The sequence below is a fragment of the Rhopalosiphum padi genome, chromosome 3 (genome assembly GCF_020882245.1).
Source record: "Rhopalosiphum padi isolate XX-2018 chromosome 3, ASM2088224v1, whole genome shotgun sequence".
In the NCBI taxonomy this organism is placed as follows: domain Eukaryota; kingdom Metazoa; phylum Arthropoda; class Insecta; order Hemiptera; family Aphididae; genus Rhopalosiphum; species Rhopalosiphum padi.
Genome location: NC_083599.1, coordinates 53,180,477 through 53,204,759, shown reverse-complemented (window position 1 = coordinate 53,204,759; position 24,283 = coordinate 53,180,477). Strand labels below are relative to the sequence as shown.

Here is a 24,283-nt window from a genome sequence, read left to right as displayed (position 1 = left end):
AATTCATATTTTTAGCTGCTTATAAAACATTCAATTCTCATGTTAGTGTCTTAAAACCTTTACTACTAGATTGTAAAAATGATTCTTATTTACCATTATTAACATTCATATATTTCATTTAAGATGACACTGCATAAACACTATGAAGCATCCTTTTACATAATAATTAATACAAATATTACAAATTTATATTTTTTTCATATTAAAAATCAGCAAGTTTAAGTTATTGTACAAGTATATTTTTTTTATACATTTTTTTTTCATTAATATTCAACACAACACTCTGGTAGATTTTTATTATCTTTTTTTGCTCATCAATCATCATTATTATAATTTCTCCAACCATTATACATTTTTATATGACTATTTTTTTTTTAGATGGCAGTATTATAGTAGATCACTCAAGGCATGCTGAGACATTTATTAACATTTTCGGAATTTGGGAAAGTTTCAACATCCCACATTGAACATGGACTTGAAGATTCTGATAATAATAATGATTTTATGCAATGTACTTGTAATGAATATAAAATGTAATTGATAGTAAATTAATAGTAGTGTATCAATTGAAATTTGTTAAAAAATATGAATATAGTATTGGTAATCAAAATGAGCTTTTAATTTTCATTCTTAAAATATGCCTCAGTTTTAAAAATCTTTTTTTATTATTTCTGCGTTTTTTTCATAATTAGGTTTTCATTAAACCATAATCCAAAGTATTGTAATTTAAATCGTCTAGTTTTATTAGATGCTTTACGGTACTTTTATTCAATAATGATTCGATATATTTATGTTCAAATCAGTATTATTTTTGAGGTACAGTTATGTCATAGTCTAATTAAAAAAACAGCAAGTTTAAGTTATTGTACAAGTGTATTCTTTATAAACACTTATTTTACATTGAAATCCAACAAAACATTCTAGTAGATATGTACGATCTTTTTTGTCTTATCAAAATTATTATATCTTATCATCTGTTATAAATTTATATTTCATATCTATTTGCAGTTTTACATTCGTATTAGTATTTAAGTTTCAACTGCAAACTGCTTTCACAAATGTTGTAATAAGAATGAAGTTTGTGTGTTAGTTTTTGTTTGACTATTTCCATTTCTGAATTGCTCAGTGTATTCCCGTACTAGTTGTAATATAAAGATTTTCGTTTTAATTATGGCATGTATTAGTGACATTTTATCCTACAACTATTATACATATTTAACCGACTACATTTTTTCAGATGGTAGTACAGCAGATCACTTGATGCATGCTGAGACGGAAATTCACATTCCTACAACTTGGGAAAGTATCAACATCCTACATTAAACAATGGACTAGAAGATTCTGATAATAATAATGGTTTTATGCAATGTATGTGAAATGAATATAGAATGTAATCGTTAGTCAATTAATAGTAGTATAACATAAAATTAGTTTCAAAAAACCCTGATCATTATATTAAGCAAATAATACTTATTTACCATTAAAAACATTCATATATTTCATTTAAGATGACACTGCATAAACACTATGAAGCATGCTTTTACATAATAATTTATACACATATAGCAAATTCATATTTTTAGCTGCTTATAAAACATTCAATTCTCATGTTAGTGTCTTAAAACCTTTACTACTAGATTGTAAAAATGATTCTTATTTACCATTATTAACATTCAGATATTTCATTTAAGATGACACTGCATAAACACTATGAAGCATGCTTTTACATAATTATTTATACAAATATACCAAATTCATATTTTTAGCATCTTATAAAACACTCAATTTTCATGTTAGTGTCTTAAAACCTTTACTACTAGATTGTAAAAATGTTTCTTATTTACCATCATTAACATTCATGTATTTCATTTAAGATGACACTGCATAAACACTATGAAGCATGCTTTTACATAATAATTTATACAAATATAACAAATTCATATTTTTAGCATCTTATAAAACACTCACTTCTCATGTTAGTGTCTTAAAACCTTTACTACTAGATTGTAAAAATGTTTCTTATTTACCATCATTAACATTCATGTATTGCATTGAAGCTGATACATCATAAACACTATAAAACATAGTTTTACATAATGATTTATACAACTATTAAAAATTCATATTTTTTTCATATTAAAAATCAGCAAGTTTAAGTTATTGTACAAGTATATTTTTTTTATACATTTTTTTTTCATTAATATTCAACACAACACTCTGGTAGATTTTTATTATCTTTTTTTGCTCATCAATCATCATTATTATAATTTCTCCAACCATTATACATATTTATATGACTATTTTTTTTTTAGATGGCAGTATTATAGTAGATCACTCAAGGCATGCTGAGACATTTATTAACATTTTCGGAATTTGGGAAAGTTTCAACATCCCACATTGAACATGGACTTGAAGATTCTGATAATAATAATGATTTTATGCAATGTAGTTGTAATGAATATAAAATGTAATTGATAGTAAATTAATAGTAGTGTATCAATTTAAATTTGTTAAAAATATGAATATAGTATTGGTAATCAAAATGAGCTTTTACTTTTCATTCTTAAAATATGCCTCAGTTTTAAAAATCTTTTTTTATTATTTCTGCGTTTTTTTCATAATTAGGTTTTCCTTAAACCATAATCCAAAGTATTGTAATTTAAATCGTCTAGTTTTATTAGATGCTTTACGGTACTTTTATTCAATAATGATTCGATATATTTATGTTCAAATCAGTATTATTTTTGAGGTACAGTTATGTCATAGTCTATTAAAAAAACAGCAAGTTTAAGTTATTGTACAAGTGTATTCTTTATAAACACTTATTTTACATTCAAATCCAACAAAACATTCTAGTAGATATGTACGATCTTTTTTGTCTTATCAAAATTATTATATCTTATCATCTGTTATATATTTATATTTCATATCTATTTGCAGTTTTACATTCGTATTAGTATTTAAGTTTCAACTGCAAACTGCTTTCACAAATGTTGTAATAAGAATGAAGTTTGTGTGTTAGTTTTTGTTTGACTATTTCCATTTCTGAATTGCTCAGTGTATTCCTGTACTAGTTGTAATATAAAGATTTTCGTTTTAATTATGGCATGTATTAGTGACATTTTATCCTACAACTATTATACATATTTAACCGACTACATTTTTTCAGATGGTAGTACAGCAGATCACTTGATGCATGCTGAGACGGGAATTCACATTCCTACAACTTGGGAAAGTATCAACATCCTACATTAAACAATGGACTAGAAGATTCTGATAATAATAATGGTTTTATGCAATGTATGTGAAATGAATATAGAATGTAATCGTTAGTCAATTAATAGTAGTATAACATAAAATTAGTTTCAAAAAACCCTGATCATTATATTAAGCAAATAATACTTATTTACCATTAAAAACATTCATATATTTCATTTAAGATGACACTGCATAAACACTATGAAGCATGCTTTTACATAATAATTTATACACATATAACAAATTCATATTTTTAGCTGCTTATAAAACATTCAATTCTCATGTTAGTGTCTTAAAACCTTTACTACTAGATTGTAAAAATGATTCTTATTTACCATTATTAACATTCATGTATTGCATTGAAGCTGATACTTCATAAACAGTATGAAGCATGCTTTTACATAATAATTTATACAAATATAACAAATTCATATTTTTAGCATCTTATAAAACACTCAATTCTCATGTTAGTGTCTTAAAACCTTTACTACTAGATTGTCAAAATGATTCTTATTTACTATTATTAACATTCAGATATTTCATTTAAGATGACACTGCATAAACACTATGAAGCATGCTTTTACATAATTATTTATACAAATATACCAAATTCATATTTTTAGCATCTTATAAAACACTCAATTCTCATGTTAGTGTCTTAAAACCTTTACTACTAGATTGTAAAAATGTTTCTTATTTACCATCATTAACATTCATGTATTGCATTGAAGCTGATACATCATAAACACTATAAAACATAGTTTTACATAATGATTTATACAACTATTAAAAATTCATATTTTTAGCTGCTTATAAAACATTCAATTCTCATGTTAGTGTCTTAAAACCTTTACTACTAGATTGTAAAAATGATTCTTATTTACCATTATTAACATTCATGTATTGCATTGAAGCTGATACTTCATAAACAGTATGAAGCATGGTTTTACATAATAATTAATACAAATATTACAAATTTATATTTTTTTCATATTAAAAATCAGCAAGTTTAAGTTATTGTACAAGTATATTTTTTTTATACATTTTTTTTTCATTAATATTCAACACAACACTCTGGTAGATTTTTATTATCTTTTTTTGCTCATCAATCATCATTATTATAATTTCTCCAACCATTATACATTTTTATATGACTATTTTTTTTTTAGATGGCAGTATTATAGTAGATCACTCAAGGCATGCTGAGACATTTATTAACATTTTCGGAATTTGGGAAAGTTTCAACATCCCACATTGAACATGGACTTGAAGATTCTGATAATAATAATGATTTTATGCAATGTACTTGTAATGAATATAAAATTTAATTGATAGTAAATTAATAGTAGTGTATCAATTGAAATTTGTTAAAAATATGAATATAGTATTGGTAATCAAAATGAGCTTTTAATTTTCATTCTTAAAATATGCCTCAGTTTTAAAAATCTTTTTTTATTATTTCTGCGTTTTTTTCATAATTAGGTTTTCATTAAACCATAATCCAAAGTATTGTAATTTAAATCGTCTAGTTTTATTAGATGCTTTACGGTACTTTTATTCAATAATGATTCGATATATTTATGTTCAAATCAGTATTATTTTTGAGGTACAGTTATGTCATAGTCTATTAAAAAAACAGCAAGTTTAAGTTATTGTACAAGTGTATTCTTTATAAACACTTATTTTACATTCAAATCCAACAAAACATTCTAGTAGATATGTACGATCTTTTTTGTCTTATCAAAATTATTATATCTTATCATCTGTTATATATTTATATTTCATATCTATTTGCAGTTTTACATTCGTATTAGTATTTAAGTTTCAACTGCAAACTGCTTTCACAAATGTTGTAATAAAAATGAAGTTTGTGTGTTAGTTTTTGTTTGACTATTTCCATTTCTAGAATGGCTCAGTGTATTCCCGTACTAGTTGTAATATAAAGATTTTCGTTTTAATTATGGCATGTATTAGTGACATTTTATCCTACAACTATTATACATATTTAACCGACTACATTTTTTCAGATGGTAGTACAGCAGATCACTTGATGCATGCTGAGACGGAAATTCACATTCCTACAACTTGGGAAAGTATCAACATCCTACATTAAACAATGGACTAGAAGATTCTGATAATAATAATGGTTTTATGCAATGTATGTGAAATGAATATAGAATGTAATCGATAGTCAATTAATAGTAGTATAACATAAAATTAGTTTCAAAAAACCCTGATCATTATATTAAGCAAATAATACTTATTTACCATTAAAAACATTCATATATTTCATTTAAGATGACACTGCATAAACTTTATGAAGCATGCTTTTACATAATAATTTATACACATAAAACAAATTCATATTTTTAGCTGCTTATAAAACATTCAATTCTCATGTTAGTGTCTTAAAACCTTTACTACTAGATTGTAAAAATGATTCTTATTTACCATTATTAACATTCATATATTTCATTTAAGATGACACTGCATAAACACTATGAAGCATGCTTTTACATAATAATTTATACAAATATAACAAATTCATATTTTTAGCATCTTATAAAACACTCAATTCTCATGTTAGTGTCTTAAAACCTTTACTACTAGATTGTCAAAATGATTCTTATTTACCATTATTAACATTCAGATATTTCATTTAAGATGACACTGCATAAACACTATGAAGCATGCTTTTACATAATAATTTATACAAATATAACAAATTCATATTTTTAGCATCTTATAAAACACTCACTTCTCATGTTAGTGTCTTAAAACCTTTACTACTAGATTGTAAAAATGTTTCTTATTTACCATCATTAACATTCATGTATTGCATTGAAGCTGATACATCATAAACACTATAAAACATAGTTTTACATAATGATTTATACAACTATTAAAAATTCATATTTTTAGCTGCTTATAAAACATTCAATTCTCATGTTAGTGTCTTAAAACCTTTACTACTAGATTGTAAAAATGATTCTTATTTACCATTATTAACATTCATATATTTCATTTAAGATGACACTGCATAAACACTATGAAGCATGCTTTTACATAATAATTTATACAAATATTACAAATTCATATTTTTAGCTGCTTATAAAACATTCAATTCTCATGTTAGTGTCTTAAAACCTTTACTACTAGATTGTAAAAATGATTCTTATTTACCATTATTAACATTCATGTATTGCATTGAAGCTGATACTTCATAAACAGTATGAAGCATGGTTTTACATAATAATTAATACAAATATTACAAATTTATATTTTTTTCATATTAAAAATCAGCAAGTTTAAGTTATTGTACAAGTATATTTTTTTATACATTTTTTTTTCATTAATATTCAACACAACACTCTGGTAGATTCTTATTATCTTTTTTTGCACATCAATCATCATTATTATAATTTCTCCAACCATTATACATATTTATATGACTATTTTTTTTTTAGATGGCAGTATTATAGTAGATCACTCAAGGCATGCTGAGACATTTATTAACATTTTCGGAATTTGGGAAAGTTTCAACATCCCACATTGAACATGGACTTGAAGATTCTGATAATAATAATGATTTTATGCAATGTAGTTGTAATGAATATAAAATGTAATTGATAGTAAATTAATAGTAGTGTATCAATTTAAATTTGTTAAAAATATGAATATAGTATTGGTAATCAAAATGAGCTTTTAATTTTCATTCTTAAAATATGCCTCAGTTTTAAAAATCTTCTTTTATTATGTCTGCGTTTTTTTCATAATTAGGTTTTCATTAAACCATAATCCAAAGTATTGTAATTTCAATCGTCTAGTTTTATTAGATGCTTTACGGTACTTTTATTCAATAATGATTCGATATATTTATGTTCAAATCAGTATTATTTTTGAGGTACAGTTATGTCATAGTCTAATTAAAAAAACAGCAAGTTTAAGTTATTGTACAAGTGTATTCTTTATAAACACTTATTTTACATTGAAATCCAACAAAACATTCTAGTAGATATGTATGATCTTTTTTGTCTTATCAAAATTATTATATCTTATCATCTGTTATAAATTTATATTTCATATCTATTTGCAGTTTTACATTCGTATTAGTATTTAAGTTTCAACTGCAAACTGCTTTCACAAATGTTGTAATAAGAATGAAGTTTGTGTGTTAGTTTTTGTTTGACTATTTCCATTTCTGAATTGCTCAGTGTATTCCCGTACTAGTTGTAATATAAAGATTTTCGTTTTAATTATGGCATGTATTAGTGACATTTTATCCTACAACTATTATACATATTTAACCGACTACATTTTTTCAGATGGTAGTACAGCAGATCACTTGATGCATGCTGAGACGGAAATTCACATTTCTAAAACTTGGGAAAGTATCAACATCCTACATTAAACAATGGACTAGAAGATTCTGATAATAATAATGGTTTTATGCAATGTATGTGAAATGAATATAGAATGTAATCGATAGTCAATTAATAGTAGTATAACATAAAATTAGTTTCAAAAAAACCCTTTTCATTATATTAAGCAAATAATACTTATTTACAATTAAAAACATTCATATATTTCATTTAAGATGACACTGCATAAACACTATGAAGCATGCTTTTACATAATAATTTATACACATATAACAAATTCATATTTTTAGCTGCTTATAAAACATTCAATTCTCATGTTAGTGTCTTAAAACCTTTACTACTAGATTGTAAAAATGATTCTTATTTACCATTATTAACATTCATGTATTGCATTGAAGCTGATACTTCATACACAGTATGAAGCATGCTTTTACATAATAATTTATACAAATATAACAAATTCATATTTTTAGCATCTTATAAAACACTCAATTCTCATGTTAGTGTCTTAAAACCTTTACTACTAGATTGTCAAAATGATTCTTATTTACCATTATTAACATTCATATATTTCATTTAAGATGACACTGCATAAACACTATGAAGCATGCTTTTACATAATAATTTATACAAATATAACAAATTCATATTTTTAGCATCTTATAAAACACTCAATTCTCATGTTAGTGTCTTTAAACCTTTACTACTAGATTGTCAAAATGATTCTTATTTACCATTATTAACATTCATATATTTCATTTATGATGACACTGCATAAACACTATGAAGCATGCTTTTACATAATAATTTATACAAATATAACAAATTCATATTTTTAGCATCTTATAAAACACTCACTTCTCATGTTAGTGTCTTAAAACCTTTACTACTAGATTGTAAAAATGTTTCTTATTTACCATCATTAACATTCATGTATTGCATTGAAGCTGATACATCATAAACACTATAAAACATAGTTTTACATAATGATTTATACAACTATTAAAAATTCATATTTTTAGCTGCTTATAAAACATTCAATTCTCATGTTAGTGTCTTAAAACCTTTACTACTAGATTGTAAAAATGATTCTTATTTACCATTATTAACATTCATATATTTCATTTAAGATGACACTGCATAAACACTATGAAGCATGCTTTTACATAATAATTTATACAAATATTACAAATTCATATTTTTAGCTGCTTATAAAACATTCAATTCTCATGTTAGTGTCTTAAAACCTTTACTACTAGATTGTAAAAATGATTCTTATTTACCATTATTAACATTCATGTATTGCATTGAAGCTGATACTTCATAAACAGTATGAAGCATGGTTTTACATAATAATTAATACAAATATTACAAATTTATATTTTTTTCATATTAAAAATCAGCAAGTTTAAGTTATTGTACAAGTATATTTTTTTATTCATTTTTTTTTCATTAATATTCAACACAACACTCTGGTAGATTCTTATTATCTTTTTTTGCACATCAATCATCATTATTATAATTTCTCCAACCATTATACATATTTATATGACTATTTTTTTTTTAGATGGCAGTATTATAGTAGATCACTCAAGGCATGCTGAGACATTTATTAACATTTTCGGAATTTGGGAAAGTTTCAACATCCCACATTGAACATGGACTTGAAGATTCTGATAATAATAATGATTTTATGCAATGTAGTTGTAATGAATATAAAATGTAATTGATAGTAAATTAATAGTAGTGTATCAATTTAAATTTGTTAAAAATATGAATATAGTATTGGTAATCAAAATGAGCTTTTAATTTTCATTCTTAAAATATGCCTCAGTTTTAAAAATCTTCTTTTATTATGTCTGCGTTTTTTTCATAATTAGGTTTTCATTAAACCATAATCCAAAGTATTGTAATTTAAATCGTCTAGTTTTATTAGATGCTTTACGGTACTTTTATTCAATAATGATTCGATATATTTATGTTCAAATCAGTATTATTTTTGAGGTACAGTTATGTCATAGTCTATTTAAAAAACAGCAAGTTTAAGTTATTGTACAAGTGTATTCTTTATAAACACTTATTTTACATTCAAATCCAACAAAACATTCTAGTAGATATGTACGATCTTTTTTGTCTTATCAAAATTATTATATCTTATCATTTGTTATATATTTATATTTCATATCTATTTGCAGTTTTACATTCGTATTAGTATTTAAGTTTCAACTGCAAACTGCTTTTACAAATGTTGTAATAAGAATGAAGTTTGTGTGTTAGTTTTTGTTTGACTATTTCCATTTCTGAATTGCTCAGTGTATTCCCGTACTAGTTGTAATATAAAGATTTTCGTTTTAATTATGGCATGTATTAGTGACATTTTATCCTACAACTATTATACATATTTAACCGACTACATTTTTTCAGATGGTAGTACAGCAGATCACTTGATGCATGCTGAGACGGAAATTCACATTCCTACAACTTGGGAAAGTATCAACATCCTACATTAAACAATGGACTAGAAGATTCTGATAATAATAATGGTTTTATGCAATGTATGTGAAATGAATATAGAATGTAATCGATAGTCAATTAATAGTAGTATAACATAAAATTAGTTTCAAAAAACCCTGATCATTATATTAAGCAAATAATACTTATTTACCATTAAAAACATTCATATATTTCATTTAAGATGACACTGCATAAACTTTATGAAGCATGCTTTTACATAATAATTTATACACATAAAACAAATTCATATTTTTAGCTGCTTATAAAACATTCAATTCTCATGTTAGTGTCTTAAAACCTTTACTACTAGATTGTAAAAATGATTCTTATTTACCATTATTAACATTCATATATTTCATTTAAGATGACACTGCATAAACACTATGAAGCATGCTTTTACATAATAATTTATACAAATATAACAAATTCATATTTTTAGCATCTTATAAAACACTCAATTCTCATGTTAGTGTCTTAAAACCTTTACTACTAGATTGTCAAAATGATTCTTATTTACCATTATTAACATTCAGATATTTCATTTAAGATGACACTGCATAAACACTATGAAGCATGCTTTTACATAATAATTTATACAAATATAACAAATTCATATTTTTAGCATCTTATAAAACACTCACTTCTCATGTTAGTGTCTTAAAACCTTTACTACTAGATTGTAAAAATGTTTCTTATTTACCATCATTAACATTCATGTATTGCATTGAAGCTGATACATCATAAACACTATAAAACATAGTTTTACATAATGATTTATACAACTATTAAAAATTCATATTTTTAGCTGCTTATAAAACATTCAATTCTCATGTTAGTGTCTTAAAACCTTTACTACTAGATTGTAAAAATGATTCTTATTTACCATTATTAACATTCATATATTTCATTTAAGATGACACTGCATAAACACTATGAAGCATGCTTTTACATAATAATTTATACAAATATTACAAATTCATATTTTTAGCTGCTTATAAAACATTCAATTCTCATGTTAGTGTCTTAAAACCTTTACTACTAGATTGTAAAAATGATTCTTATTTACCATTATTAACATTCATGTATTGCATTGAAGCTGATACTTCATAAACAGTATGAAGCATGGTTTTACATAATAATTAATACAAATATTACAAATTTATATTTTTTTCATATTAAAAATCAGCAAGTTTAAGTTATTGTACAAGTATATTTTTTTATACATTTTTTTTTCATTAATATTCAACACAACACTCTGGTAGATTCTTATTATCTTTTTTTGCACATCAATCATCATTATTATAATTTCTCCAACCATTATACATATTTATATGACTATTTTTTTTTTAGATGGCAGTATTATAGTAGATCACTCAAGGCATGCTGAGACATTTATTAACATTTTCGGAATTTGGGAAAGTTTCAACATCCCACATTGAACATGGACTTGAAGATTCTGATAATAATAATGATTTTATGCAATGTAGTTGTAATGAATATAAAATGTAATTGATAGTAAATTAATAGTAGTGTATCAATTTAAATTTGTTAAAAATATGAATATAGTATTGGTAATCAAAATGAGCTTTTAATTTTCATTCTTAAAATATGCCTCAGTTTTAAAAATCTTCTTTTATTATGTCTGCGTTTTTTTCATAATTAGGTTTTCATTAAACCATAATCCAAAGTATTGTAATTTCAATCGTCTAGTTTTATTAGATGCTTTACGGTACTTTTATTCAATAATGATTCGATATATTTATGTTCAAATCAGTATTATTTTTGAGGTACAGTTATGTCATAGTCTAATTAAAAAAACAGCAAGTTTAAGTTATTGTACAAGTGTATTCTTTATAAACACTTATTTTACATTGAAATCCAACAAAACATTCTAGTAGATATGTATGATCTTTTTTGTCTTATCAAAATTATTATATCTTATCATCTGTTATAAATTTATATTTCATATCTATTTGCAGTTTTACATTCGTATTAGTATTTAAGTTTCAACTGCAAACTGCTTTCACAAATGTTGTAATAAGAATGAAGTTTGTGTGTTAGTTTTTGTTTGACTATTTCCATTTCTGAATTGCTCAGTGTATTCCCGTACTAGTTGTAATATAAAGATTTTCGTTTTAATTATGGCATGTATTAGTGACATTTTATCCTACAACTATTATACATATTTAACCGACTACATTTTTTCAGATGGTAGTACAGCAGATCACTTGATGCATGCTGAGACGGAAATTCACATTCCTACAACTTGGGAAAGTATCAACATCCTACATTAAACAATGGACTAGAAGATTCTGATAATAATAATGGTTTTATGCAATGTATGTGAAATGAATATAGAATGTAATCGTTAGTCAATTAATAGTAGTATAACATAAAATTAGTTTCAAAAAACCCTGATCATTATATTAAGCAAATAATACTTATTTACCATTAAAAACATTCATATATTTCATTTAAGATGACACTGCATAAACACTATGAAGCATGCTTTTACATAATAATTTATACAAATATTACAAATTCATATTTTTAGCTGCTTATAAAACACTCAATTCTCATGTTAGTGTCTTAAAACCTTTACTACTAGATTGTAAAAATGATTCTTATCTACCATTATTAACATTCATGTATTGCATTGAAGCTGATATTTCATAAACAGTATGAAGCATGGTTTTAAATAATAATTAATACAAATATTACAAATTTATATTTTTTTCATATTAAAAATCAGCAAGTTTAAGTTATTGTACAAGTATATTTTTTTATACATTTTTTTTTCATTAATATTCAACACAACACTCTGGTAGATTCTTATTATCTTTTTTTGCTCATCAATCATCATTATTATAATTTCTCCAACCATTATACATATTTATATGACTATTTTTTTTTTAGATGGCAGTATTATAGTAGATCACCCAAGGCATGCTGAGACATTTATTAACATTTTCGGAATTTGGGAAAGTTTCAACATCCCACATTGAACATGGACTTGAAGATTCTGATAATAATAATGATTTTATGCAATGTAGTTGTAATGAATATAAAATGTAATTGATAGTAAATTAATAATAGTGTATCAATTTAAATTTGTTAAAAATATGAATATAGTATTGGTAATCAAAATGAGCTTTTAATTTTCATTCTTAAAATATGCCTCAGTTTTAAAAATCTTTTTTTATTATTTCTGCGTTTTTTTCATAATTAGGTTTTCATTAAACCATAATCCAAAGTATTGTAATTTAAATCGTCTAGTTTTATTAGATGCTTTACGGTACTTTTATTCAATAATGATTCGATATTTTTATGTTCAAATCAGTATTATTTTTGAGGTACGGTTATGTCATAGTCTATTAAAAAAACAGCAAGTTTAAGTTATTGTACAAGTGTATTCTTTATAAACACTTATTTTACATTCAAATCCAACAAAACGTTCTAGTATATATGTACGATCTTTTTTGTCTTATCAAAATTATTATATCTTATCATCTGTTATATATTATTAATATTTCATATCTATTTGCAGTTTTACATTCGTATTAGTATTTAAGTTTCAACTGCAAACTGCTTTCAACAAATGTTGTAATAAGAATGAAGTTTGTGTGTTAGTTTTTGTTTGACTATTTCCATTTCTGAATTGCTCAGTGTATTCCCGTACTAGTTGTAATATAAAGATTTTCGTTTTAATTATGGCATGTATTAGTGACATTTTATCCTACAACTATTATACATATTTAACCGACTACATTTTTTCAGATGGTAGTACAGCAGATCACTTGATGCATGCTGAGACGGAGATTCACATTCCTACAACTTGGGAAAGTATCAACATCCTACATTAAACAATGGACTAGAAGATTCTGATAATAATAATGGTTTTATGCAATGTATGTGAAATGAATATAGAATGTAATCGATAGTCAATTAATAGTAGTATAACATAAAATTAGTTTCAAAAAACCCTGATCATTATATTAAGCAAATAATACTTATTTACCATTATTAACATTCATATATTTCATTTAAGATGACACTGCATAAACACTATGAAGCATGCTTTTACATAATGGTTTATACAACTATTAAAAATTCATATTTTTAGCTGCTTATAAAACATTCAATTCTCATGTTAGTGTCTTAAAACCTTTACTACTAGATTGTAAAAATGATTCTTATTTACCATTATTAACATTCATATATTTCATTTAAGATGACACTGCATAAACACTATGAAGCATGCTTTTACATAATAATTTATACAAATATTACAAATTCATATTTTTAGCTGCTTATAAAACACTCAATTCTCATGTTAGTGTCTTAAAACCTTTACTACTAGATTGTAAAAATGATTCTTATTTACCATTATTAACATTCTTATATTTCATTTAAGATGACACTGCATAAACACTATGAAGCATGCTTTTACATAATAATTTATACACATATAACAAATTCATATTTTTAGCTGCTTATAAAACATTCAATTCTCATGTTAGTGTCTTAAAACCTTTACTACTAGATTGTAAAAATGATTCTTATTTAGCATTATTAACATTCATATATTTCATTTAAGATGACACTGCATAAACACTATGAAGCATGCTTTTACATAATAATTTATACAAATATAACAAATTCATATTTTTAGCATCTTATAAAACACTCAATTCTCATGTTAGTGTCTTAAAACCTTTACTACTAGATTGTAAAAATGTTTCTTATTTACCATCATTAACATTCATGTATTGCATTGAAGCTGATATATCATAAACACTATAAAACATAGATTTACATAATGATTTATACAACTATTAAAAATTCATATTTTTAGCTGCTTATAAAACATTCAATTCTCATGTTAGTGTCTTAAAACCTTTACTACTAGATTGTAAAAATGATTCTTATTTACCATTATTAACATTCATATATTTCATTTAAGATGACACTGCATAAACACTATGAAGCATGCTTTTACATAATAATTTATACAAATATTACAAATTCATATTTTTAGCTGCTTATAAAACACTCAATTCTCATGTTAGTGTCTTAAAACCTTTACTACTAGATTGTAAAAATGATTCTTATTTACCATTATTAACATTCATATATTTCATTTAAGATGACACTGCATAAACACTATGAAGCATGCTTTTACATAATAATTTATACAAATATTACAAATTCATATTTTTAGCTGCTTATAAAACACTCAATTCTCATGTTAGTGTCTTAAAACCTTTACTTCTAGATTGTAAAAATGATTCTTATTTACCATTATTAACATTCATATATTTCATTTAAGATGACACTGAATAAACACTATGAAGCATGCTTTTACATAATAATTTATACAAATATTACAAATTCATATTTTTAGCTGATTATAAAACACTCAATTCTCATGTTAGTGTCTTAAAACCTTTACTACTAGATTGTAAAAATGATTCTTATTTACCATTATTAACATTCATATATTTCATTTAAGATGACACTGCATAAACACTATGAAGCATGCTTTTACATAATAATTTATACAAATATTACAAATTCATATTTTTAGCTGCTTATAAAACACTCAATTCTCATGTTAGTGTCTTAAAACCTTTACTTCTAGATTGTAAAAATGATTCTTATTTACCATTATTAACATTCATATATTTCATTTAAGATGACACTGCATAAACACTATGAAGCATGCTTTTACATAATAATTTATACAAATATTACAAATTCATATTTTTAGCTGATTATAAAACACTCAATTCTCATGTTAGTGTCTTAAAACCTTTACTACTAGATTGTAAAAATGATTCTCATTTACCATTATTAACATTCATGTATTGCATTGAAGCTGATACTTCATAAACAGTATGAAGCATGGTTTTACATAATTATTAATAGAAATATTACAAATTTATATTTTTTTCATATTAAAAATCAGCAAGTTTAAGTTATTGTACAAGTATATTTATTTTCATTAAAATTCAACACAACACTGGTAGATTTTTATTATCTTTTTTTGCTCATCAATCATCATTATTATAATTTCTCCAACCATTATACATATTTATATGACTATTTTTTTTTAGATTGCAGTATAATAGTAGATCACTCAAGGCATGCTGAGACATTGATTAACATTTTCTGAATTTGGGAAAGTTTCAACATCCCACATTGAACATGGACTTGAAGATTCTGATAATAATAATGATTTTATGCAATGTACTTGTAATGAATATAAAATGTAATTGATAGTAAATTAATAGTAGTGTATCAATTGAAATTTGTTAAAAATATGAATATAGTATTGGTAATCAAAATGAGCTTTTAATTTTCATTCTTAAAATATGCCTCAGTTTTAAAAATCTTGTTTTATTATTTCTGCGTTTTTTTCATAATTAGGTTTTCATTAAAGCATAATACAAAGTATTGTAATTTAAATCGTCTAGTTTTATTAGATGCTTTACGGTACTTTTATTCAATAATGATTCGATATTTTTATGTTCAAATCAGTATTATTTTTTAGGTACGGTTATGTCATAGTCTATTAAAAAAACAGCAAGTTTAAGTTATTGTACAAGTGTATTCTTTATAAACACTTATTTTACATTCAAATCCAACAAAACATTCTAGTAGATATGTACGATCTTTTTTGTCTTATCAAAATTATTATATCTTATCATCTGTTATATATTATTTATATTTCATATCTATTTGCAGTTTTACATTCGTATTAGTATTTTTAGTTTCAACTGCAAACTGCTTTCACAAATGTTGTAATAAGAATGAAGTTTGTGTGTTAGTTTTTGTTTGACTATTTCCATTTCTGAATTGCTCAGTGTATTCCCGTACTAGTTGTAATATAAAGATTTTCGTTTTAATTATGGCATGTATTAGTGACATTTTATCCTACAACTATTATACATATTTAACCGACTACATTTTTTCAGATGGTAGTACAGCAGATCACTTGATGCATGCTGAGACGGAGATTCACATTCCTACAACTTGGGAAAGTATCAACATCCTACATTAAACAATGGACTAGAAGATTCTGATAATAATAATGGTTTTATGCAATGTATGTGAAATGAATATAGAATGTAATCGATAGTCAATTAATAGTAGTATAACATAAAATTAGTTTCAAAAAACCCTGATCATTATATTAAGCAAATAATACTTATTTACCATTATTAACATTCATATATTTCATTTAAGATGACACTGCATAAACACTATGAAGCATGCTTTTACATAATGGTTTATACAACTATTAAAAATTCATATTTTTAGCTGCTTATAAAACATTCAATTCTCATGTTAGTGTCTTAAAACCTTTACTACTAGATTGTAAAAATGATTCTTATTTACCATTATTAACATTCATATATTTCATTTAAGATGACACTGCATAAACACTATGAAGCATGCTTTTACATAATAATTTATACAAATATTACAAATTCATATTTTTAGCTGCTTATAAAACACTCAATTCTCATGTTAGTGTCTTAAAACCTTTACTACTAGATTGTAAAAATGATTCTTATTTACCATTATTAACATTCTTATATTTCATTTAAGATGACACTGCATAAACACTATGAAGCATGCTTTTACATAATAATTTATACACATATAACAAATTCATATTTTTAGCTGCTTATAAAACATTCAATTCTCATGTTAGTGTCTTAAAACCTTTACTACTAGATTGTAAAAATGATTCTTATTTAGCATTATTAACATTCATATATTTCATTTAAGATGACACTGCATAAACACTATGAAGCATGCTTTTACATAATAATTTATACAAATATAACAAATTCATATTTTTAGCATCTTATAAAACACTCAATTCTCATGTTAGTGTCTTAAAACCTTTACTACTAGATTGTAAAAATGTTTCTTATTTACCATCATTAACATTCATGTATTGCATTGAAGCTGATATATCATAAACACTATAAAACATAGATTTACATAATGATTTATACAACTATTAAAAATTCATATTTTTAGCTGCTTATAAAACATTCAATTCTCATGTTAGTGTCTTAAAACCTTTACTACTAGATTGTAAAAATGATTCTTATTTACCATTATTAACATTCATATATTTCATTTAAGATGACACTGCATAAACACTATGAAGCATGCTTTTACATAATAATTTATACAAATATTACAAATTCATATTTTTAGCTGCTTATAAAACACTCAATTCTCATGTTAGTGTCTTAAAACCTTTACTACTAGATTGTAAAAATGATTCTTATTTACCATTATTAACATTCATATATTTCATTTAAGATGACACTGCATAAACACTATGAAGCATGCTTTTACATAATAATTTATACAAATATTACAAATTCATATTTTTAGCTGCTTATAAAACACTCAATTCTCATGTTAGTGTCTTAAAACCTTTACTTCTAGATTGTAAAAATGATTCTTATTTACCATTATTAACATTCATATATTTCATTTAAGATGACACTGCATAAACACTATGAAGCATGCTTTTACATAATAATTTATACAAATATTACAAATTCATATTTTTAGCTGATTATAAAACACTCAATTCTCATGTTAGTGTCTTAAAACCTTTACTACTAGATTGTAAAAATGATTCTCATTTACCATTATTAACATTCATATATTTCATTTAAGATGACACTGCATAAACACTATGAAGCATGCTTTTACATAATAATTTATACAACTATTAAAAATTCATATTTTTAGCTGCTTATAAAACATTCAATTCTCATGTTAGTGTCTTAAAACCTTTACTACTAGATTTTAAAAATGATTCTTATTTACCATTATTAACATTCATGTATTGCATTGAAGCTGATACTTCATAAACAGTATGAAGCATGGTTTTACATAATTATTAATAGAAATATTACAAATTTATATTTTTTTCATATTAAAAATCAGCAAGTTTAAGTTATTGTACAAGTATATTTATTTTCATTAAAATTCAACACAACACTGGTAGATTTTTATTATCTTTTTTTGCTCATCAATCATCATTATTATAATTTCTCCAACCATTATACATATTTATATGACTATTTTTTTTTAGATTGCAGTATAATAGTAGATCACTCAAGGCATGCTGAGACATTGATTAACATTTTCTGAATTTGGGAAAGTTTCAACATCCCACATTGAACATGGACTTGAAGATTCTGATAATAATAATGATTTTATGCAATGTACTTGTAATGAATATAAAATGTAATTGATAGTAAATTAATAGTAGTGTATCAATTGAAATTTGTTAAAAATATGAATATAGTATTGGTAATCAAAATGAGCTTTTAATTTTCATTCTTAAAATATGCCTCAGTTTTAAAAATCTTGTTTTATTATTTCTGCGTTTTTTTCATAATTAGGTTTTCATTAAAGCATAATACAAAGTATTGTAATTTAAATCGTCTAGTTTTATTAGATGCTTTATGGTACTTTTATTCAATAATGATTCGATATATTTATGTTCAAATCAGTATTATTTTTGAGGTACAGTTATGTCATATTCTATTAAAAAAACAGCAAGTTTAAGTTATTGTACAAGTGTATTCTTTATAAACACTTATTTTACATTCAAATCCAACAAAACATTCTAGTAGATATGTAAGATCTTTTTTGTCTTATCAAAATTATTATATCTTATCATCTGTTATATATTTATATTTCATATCTATTTGCAGTTTTAGATTCGTATTAGTATTTAAGTTTCAACTGCAAACTGCTTTCACAAATGTTGTAATAATAATGAAGTTTGTGTGTTAGTTTTTGTTTGACTATTTCCATTTCTGAATTGCTCAGTGTATTCCCGTACTAGTTGTAATATAAAGATTTTCGTTTTAATTATGGCATGTATTAGTGACATTTTATCCTACAACTATTATACATATTTAACCGACTACATTTTTTCAGATGGTAGTACAGCAGATCACTTGATGCATGCTGAGACGGAGATTCACATTCCTACAACTTGGGAAAGTATCAACATCCTACATTAAACAATGGACTAGAAGATTCTGATAATAATAATGGTTTTATGCAATGTATGTGAAATGAATATAGAATGTAATCGATAGTCAATTAATAGTAGTATAACATAAAATTAGTTTCAAAAAACCCTGATCATTATATTAAGCAAATAATACTTATTTACCATTATAAACGTTCATATATTTCATTTAAGATGACACTGCATAAACACTATGAAGCATGCTTTTACATAATAATTTATACAAATATTAGAAATTCATATTTTTAGCTGCTTATAAAACACTCAATTCTCATGTTAGTGTCTTAAAACCTTTACTACTAGATTGTAAAAATGATTCTTATTTACCATTATTAACATTCTTATATTTCATTTAAGATGACACTGCATAAACACTATGAAGCATGCTTTTACATAATAATTTATACAAATATTACAAATTCATATTTTTAGCTGCTTATAAAACACTCAATTCTAATGTTAGTGTCTTAAAACCTTTACTACTAGATTGTAAAAATGATTCCTATTTACCATTATTAACATTCATATATTTCATTTAAGATGACACTGCATAAACACTATGAAGCATGCTTTTACATAATAATTTATACAAATATAACAAATTCATATTTTTAGCATCTTATAAAACACTCAATTCTAATGTTAGTGTCTTAAAACCTTTACTACTAGATTGTAAAAAAGATTCTTATTTACCATTATTAACATTCATATATTTCATTTAAGATGACACTGCATAAACACTATGAAGCATGCTTTTACATAATAATTTATACAAATATTACAAATTCATATTTTTAGCTGCTTATAAAACACTCAATTCTCATGTTAGTGTCTTAAAACCTTTACTACTAGATTGTAAAAATGATTCTTATATACCATTATTAACATTCATATATTTCATTTAAGATGACACTGCATAAACACTATGAATTATGCTTTTACATAATAATTTATACAAATATTAGAAATTCATATTTTTAGCATCTTATAAAACACTCAATTCTAATGTTAGTGTCTTAAAACCTTTACTACTAGATTGTAAAAAAGATTCTTATTTACCATTATTAACATTCATATATTTCATTTAAGATGACACTGCATAAACACTATGAAGCATGCTTTTACATAATAATTTATACAAATATTACAAATTCATATTTTTAGCTGCTTATAAAACACTCAATTCTCATGTTAGTGTCTTAAAACCTTTACTACTAGATTGTAAAAATGATTCTTATATACCATTATTAACATTCATATATTTCATTTAAGATGACACTGCATAAACACTATGAATTATGCTTTTACATAATAATTTATACAAATATTAGAAATTCATATTTTTAGCTGCTTATAAAACACTCAATTCTCATGTTAGTGTCTTAAAACCTTTACTACTAGATTGTAAAAATGATTCTTATTTACCATTATTATCATTCAGATATTTCATTTAAGATGACACTGCATAAACACTATGAAGCATGCTTTTACATAATAATTTATACAAATATAACAAATTCATATTTTTAGCATCTTATAAAACACTCAATTCTCATGTTAGTGTCTTAAAACCTTTACTACTAGATTGTAAAAATGTTTCTTATTTACCATCATTAACATTCATGTATTGCATTGAAGCTGATACATCTTAAACACTATAAAACATAGTTTTACATAATGATTTATACAACTATTAAAAATTCATATTTTTAGCTGCTTATAAAACATTCAATTCTCATGTTAGTGTCTTAAAACCTTTACTACTAGATTGTAAAAATGATTCTTATTTACCATTATTAACATTCATGTATTGCATTGAAGCTGATACTTCATAAACAGTATGAAGCATGGTTTTACATAATAATTAATACAAATATTACAAATTTATATTTTTTTAATATTAAAAATCAGCAAGTTTAAGTTATTGTACAAGTATATTTTTTTATACATTTTTTTTTCATTAATATTCAACACAACACTCTGGTAGATTCTTATTATCTTTTTTTGCTCATCAATCATCATTATTATAATTTCTCCAACCATTATACATATTTATATGACTATTTTTTTTTAGATGGCAGTATTATAGTAGATCACTCAAGGCATGCTGAGACATTTATTAACATTTTCGGAATTTGGGAAAGTTTCAACATCCCACATTGAACATGGACTTGAAGATTCTGATAATAATAATGATTTTATGCAATGTAGTTGTAATGAATATAAAATGTAATTGATAGTAAATTAATAGTAGTATATCAATTTAAATTTGTTAAAAATATGAATAAAGTATTGGTAATCAAAATGAGCTTTTAATTTTCATTCTTAAAATATGCCTCAGTTTTAAAAATCTTTTTTTATTATTTCTGCGTTTTTTTCATAATTAGGTTTTCATTAAACCATAATCCAAAGTATTGTAATTTAAATCGTCTAGTTTTATTAGATGCTTTACGGTACTTTTATTCAATAATGATTCGATATATTTATGTTCAAATCAGTATTATTTTTGAGGTACGGTTATGTCATAGTCTATTAAAAAAACAGCAAGTTTAAGTTATTGTACAAGTGTATTCTTTATAAACACTTATTTTACATTCAAATCCAACAAAACATTCTAGTAGATATGTACGATCTTTTTTGTCTTATCAAAATTATTATATCTTATCATCTGTTATATATTTATATTTCATATCTATTTGCAGTTTTACATTCGTTTTAGTACTTAAGTTTCATCTGCAAACTGCTTTCACAAATGTTGTAATAAGAATGAAGTTTGTGTGTTAGTTTTTGTTTGACTATTTCCATTTCTGAATTGCTCAGTGTATTCCCGTACTAGTTGTAATATAAAGATTTTCGTTTTAATTATGGCATGTATTAGTGAAATTTTATCCTACAACTATTATACATATTTAACCGACTACATTTTTTCAGATGGTAGTACAGCAGATCACTTGATGCATGCTGAGACGGAAATTCACATTCCTACAACTTGGGAAAGTATCAACATCCTACATTAAACAATGGACTAGAAGATTCTGATAATAATAATGGTTTTATGCAATGTATGTGAAATGAATATAGAATGTAATCGATAGTCAATTAATAGTAGTATAACATAAAATTAGTTTCAAAAAACCCTGATCATTATATTAAGCAAATAATACTTATTTACCATTATTAACATTCATATATTTCATTTAAGATGACACTGCATAAACACTATGAAGCATGCTTTTACATAATAATTTATACAAATATAACAAATTCATATTTTTAGCATCTTATAAAACACTCAATTCTAATGTTAGTGTCTTAAAACCTTTACTACTAGATTGTAAAACTGATTCTTATTTACCATTATTAACATTCATATATTTCATTTAAGATGACACTGCATAAACTCTATGAAGCATGCTTTTACATAATAATTTATGCAAATATTAGAAATTCATATTTTTAGCTGCTTATAAAACACTCAATTCTCATGTTAGTGTCTTAAAACCTTTACTACTAGATTGTAAAAATGATTCTTATTTAGCATTATTAACATTCATATATTTCATTTAAGATGACACTGCATAAACACTATGAAGCATGCTTTTACATAATAATTTATACAAATATTAGAAATTCATATTTTTAGCTGCTTATAAAACACTCAATTCTCATGTTAGTGTCTTAAAACCTTTACTACTAGATTGTAAAAATGATACTTATTTACCATTATTAACATTCATATATTTCATTTAAGATGACACTGCATAAACACTATGAAGCATGCTTTTACATAATAATTTATACAAATATAACAAATTCATATTTTTAGCATCTTATAAAACACTCAATTCTAATGTTTGTGTCTTAAAACCTTTACTACTAGATTGTAAAAATGATTCTTATTTACCATTATTAACATTCATATATTTCATTTAAGATGACACTGCATAAACACTATGAAGCATGCTTTTACATAATAATTTATACAAATATAACAAATTCATATTTTTTGCATCTTATAAAACACTCAATTCTAATGTTAGTG

General features: G+C 24.2%; 1 long non-coding RNA gene across 2 annotated transcripts; it reads left to right on the top strand.

Moving 5' to 3' along the window:
* Positions 1-373: 373 nt before the first annotated feature.
* LOC132927902 (uncharacterized) lies at positions 374-22,544 on the top strand. 2 transcript variants are annotated; one of them, XR_009661890.1, is made up of 7 exons: positions 374-533; positions 13,932-14,062; positions 16,271-16,425; positions 17,132-17,262; positions 19,288-19,442; positions 20,145-20,275; positions 22,316-22,543. It is a non-coding gene; the product is annotated as an uncharacterized LOC132927902 (long non-coding RNA). The 2 variants fall into 2 exon arrangements; XR_009661891.1 differs by lacking the exons at positions 374-533; positions 13,932-14,062 and adding an exon at positions 12,345-12,493 and having other exon boundaries at positions 22,316-22,544.
* Positions 22,545-24,283: the final 1,739 nt, after the last annotated feature.